The sequence below is a fragment of the Geospiza fortis genome, unplaced genomic scaffold (genome assembly GCF_000277835.1).
Source record: "Geospiza fortis unplaced genomic scaffold, GeoFor_1.0 scaffold424, whole genome shotgun sequence".
NCBI classification, from domain to species: Eukaryota; Metazoa; Chordata; class Aves; order Passeriformes; family Thraupidae; genus Geospiza; species Geospiza fortis.
This window is the reverse complement of record NW_005054354.1, coordinates 2025261-2029885: the sequence shown is the minus strand read 5'-3', so window position 1 is coordinate 2029885 and position 4625 is coordinate 2025261.

The following is a 4625-nucleotide window of genomic DNA, read 5'->3' as shown; positions in this document are numbered from 1 at the left end:
CTGCCTTTGGAAGCCAGAATTGACCCAAAAAGGTACTAATATATTTGAAATCTTGACAGAAAGTGAGATTCATGCTGGAGAAAACAGACAAACTGTGTGTCTGCAGTTCCACAGTTAATAACAAGGATTGACCAAAGATACAAATGCCATGGTTATACCCATGTAAGTTGTGCACATCTTTATCTCTTTAGAGAAAAGGGCCACTGGTGGCCTGTTCTAGTCTGCTGACACAAGGAGACAGGCACAAGGCCATGGCTTCTCCTGGCTTCTTGTGCATCACTGGGTCTCATACCCAGCAGGAGAGGTGCTGATGACCTGCCTGTTGGTAATAAACAAGGGGACACTGGACAGGATCAGTTCCTTCCTACCCCTGGAATGGGGTTTGTTGTTTCAGAGGGTGCCCAGCAGCACCTGACATGGCAAGGCTGGGGAAGGCAGCGTGTGCCATTGCTCAGGTGTTCTCCTGGGGATGCAAAAGAAGAGGCTGTCACTTTGGAAACAGCAGCAGCACTGCCAGGAACACGTGCCAGTTAATTTTAGCTAACAAAAGATTCCTGTGCATGGCAGAAGTGCTGTATCTTTTAATTGCAAGCACATCCCACACCTGGGTGCAGTCACTTGGTGTTCAGCATTAGGAGTCACTGTGTGCCAGTGCTGGTCATGCTCTCAAAGCTGTCTTTGGTCTAGTGCCTGTGGTCAGAGCCACTCATCCACTTATTAAGTGCATGAAGAAAAAAAAGGAAGATAATACACTGTAGATAGCAGCATTTCTTTGTAAGATAAACAATGAGTAGATACAGAAGAAAAGTCAAGTCTAATGTAATGAAGAATACCCAGAAAAGATCCCAGAAGGGGGAAATTGAAAGAAAATAAAAATGTTAATGACCCATAGTACAAAACAGTTTTAACACTACAGCTCCGAGTTTGTACCAGATGTTCCTTTGCCTTTGAATGTATCTTTCTTTATCAAAACTAATTATCCTGCAAAAGGCTAAGAGGGCTATGACTGTTTAATAACCTAAGAAATATGCTGCCACAATGCCGTTCATGATAAAGAGTTAATTGCAAATTTCAGATATAGCCAGAACTGAATTTTGCTTAATGTATTTACTGTTAAACAACCTGAGATTAACAAAGAAAAAAAAATTAGACTACTGCTTCTTCTCCAAATCAACCAGCAAGTGTCTGGGACTGGCGGTAAACCCATCACAGGAGGAAGTTATTTCCCATCATGATGGAAATGCATTTTTCTCTGAAGTATTTGGAGCTGGTCCCTGTCAGGGACAGGATACTGGCCTGGACACACTCTGTCTCTGATGCAGGATGGCAGATCCTCTGCTCAGCTGTCAAATGTCTACATGAAAAAATCTTGGTGAAATAAACAGGTTTCCTCAGGAAATGCTTTCCCTCCAGCCAAAGATATTCTTCATTTTGATGACATTCATGACAGCATCTCTGTTTTACAAACCTGTTTCCTTCCCACAGAATATGATGTATTTTCCAAATCTTGTAAAACAGTAATTCTGCCTACTTGGAGAGAAAAAATACCCAGAGATCTCAGTACCTTTAAAGTAGTCTGAAACCAAAACTCTCCAGGCAGGGAGAGTTCAAGGTGATGGTTCATCCAAAGGCAGGCAATTATAGGGAGGTGCTAATTAGCTACACTTTAATACTTCAGAGGACAGTTTTTGGGATTCTGTCATTGCAACACCACACCAAAGTGTGGGTGAAGAGTGGCCTCTAACAAGACCAGAGACTTGAAGGTACTGTGGAGATTGGTAACAGCGTGGTGGGGAAGAGGTGGCCGCTGGGTGCAGCTCAGCCCTCCCTAGGGAATGGGGACTCAGTGGCAACAGCTGAGGCAAAAATGTAGAGACAGGATTTAAGTGCCAGGATGAACTGTGTGCTCTGCAGGGTTTAGACGTCAGCAGATAGAGTATGTTACTGAAAGGCCCTTTCATGGGATTCATGCCACACAAGTAGTGGTGTTATCAGGATTATTCTGTGAGAACAGTTTATAAAACATTAGGTTTACTCTTTTTTTTTTTTATTGGTAGGTAAAACCTTAATATGAAGGACTATTTTTCAGCTGCTGCTCAGGATCTTCACTCTAATTTCTCATTTCTCTTCTCTTGTTGCTATTCCTTGGACCTCAGAATCCAAAACAAGAATAAACTGCCTGCATCTTACAGCCAGGAAACGCACAGCTGAATGTCAGCAAAAGAACCACATGTCAAAAGTACTGGTAGCTGGACATGCTGTCAACACTCGCACTGGAGAAACTTGCTAAAAATTCTCCTGACTCTGACAAGGAAACAAACAGCAAAATAAATGAGGAAAAGCTGTGTGTGTATATGCTTCAAGGTGCAAAGCACTGGAAGACTAAGCTTTAATGTCCCAGGTTTAATGTTCTATATTCACCCTCCTGACTACTATTATCAATGGGCCCAAGGTAGAAAAGGAACTTTATAGTGAATACACATTTGACTGGAAAGTTAAGTGCAATAATAAGAGAAAGACAGAACATCCAAGACTCAAAAAATGCAATAATGTGGGGCTACCATCTAGCTGTCCCCCCGGTGTCATGTATGCATGCTGTGCAACACTGATCAGTTTAGCCAGTGGCATCAGCAGCTGCACTTTCTGAGGAGCAAGTTGCTTGCTTTCAGTACTCCCTGTAAAGCAGTGCTGCAGAGAGCACCCTTTGGAATACCATCTTCACAAGGGATAGGCCAATGAAAAAGATATATGGAAAAGTCTTTATCATAATTGCAATATCCTAATTTAAAGCTGTATCAATTATGAACTACAAGAAATATTTATTAGTGTTATTGACAAGATCAAGGGATTATAACCTGAAACTGAATAATAAAAAATTATTAAATGCACCATTTTGTCAAAAAGGCTTAGACACCAGAGTATAGTTCATAACAACTTGCCAGGATTTGTTGTAATACAGCAGATGTTACATAGTTTTGAGCAAGGCCTCAAAAGAAGAACACAACAACCCTTGAAACACAATTTAAACACTGTTGGAAGTGGACAACTTGCTGGCACTCCTACAGGGAGAAGCTCCCTGAGTGTAGATGAGGGAACAAACACCCATGTAGCAACATTTCCATTCAAAAAGGGAAAAGAAATATTTAGATGTCAGAAATGTCACAAATCCACAAAGGGAATTATTTAAAAGACATAAAAGTATGGCATGAAAACACAGAAGCACATAGGGAAAAAATATCATAATAAAGAACTGAAAAAACCCACAACATTTGGAGCAACTGTTAACCCCCCCAGACTGCTCAGTGCCTATTAAAAAATAAAATGAGATCAAGGAGACATTGAATCTTTTAGGACAATCCGTCCTTGATGAGGATTTAGTAATTCTGGTTAATTTGTGGAACAAGAAAGTATTCTTGGTTACCAAAGAACTGTGGAAAGCAGGAACAGAGTCAGCTCTGGAGTATAGACTGCAGAAACAGTAGCTGGTCATTACAACCAGCACACCTCAATGGCACAGAGAAGGGTACTCAGGAGACCTCTCAGAAGGCGCATCCAGGGAGAGTGGGCTGTGCACTTCCCCGGCAAGAAAGGTCAGAAATAGCCAGAGACTGCTTCTTTTGTTCAAAACCACAGAACTGGAACCCAAGGAGCTTGGCAGCAGTGCCCAGCACACAGAGCACAGCAGGGACTGGCAGCTGCTCTTTCTTAACTCAGAGAAACCATTACCTGTGACAGCTGATTACTATGGTAATTCTTCAAACTCAATCAAACCTGGGAGCTGACAACACAGCAAATCAGGCTGTGACAGAGCCCCACAAAGCTGGCAGGCTGTGAGGGGAGTGGTGTACAGTGAAGAAACTTCAATCTCCAGTGCATTTTCACATCTTTGTATGCCATTTAGACTCCACAAATTGCCAGGAGTTATATGTTCCTTGTTAATTTACCATGTCTTTTTTCCTAAAATCTAGGCTTTACAAAGCCACATACCAAGCTAAAAGGAGGAGTGTGAATTGCCCTCCAACAACTTGTTTGTGTCTTGCACTTGTTTTAATGCTACTTTATTCACGGAAAAAGGGCTCTATTGGAAGATGCAAACAAATGCCTCCCTGGCAGATAAATAGACTAGAGGGAGTTTATGACCTGAGGAATGTTCATAGCTGTGAGTTACCACATGGCAATGTTTGCTACCTAAGGGACCTGCAGTCAACAACAAACATCTGAGGGATTTAACAGGTCTGTAGAGGGCGGATGTCCCAGACATGCACAACCTGCTCTCCAGATTTTTCTTGGCCCAATGGATGGAAAGCTGAGAAATATACAAAAATAGTCAATCATCTACCAAGCACAGCAAATTAGGGTTGTCAAGACCTTCCCCTATTTTACTTGACTACTGAAAATAAGCAAAAGAGCTGTGATTTGTTTGTAATGCCAAGAATTATTAATCAACACTTGTTCACTGGAAGATAAGCTAGAAATTGTATTATAATAAGAAGAGTCAAATCACTTAAAACTTCCACAAGAAATGTCAGTATTGTGACAAGATTCCTAAGGAGATGATCTGTCCTCACAGTAATTAAATCAGCAGAACAACCTAATTTTTATGTACGCAGAAGGGACACACAGGG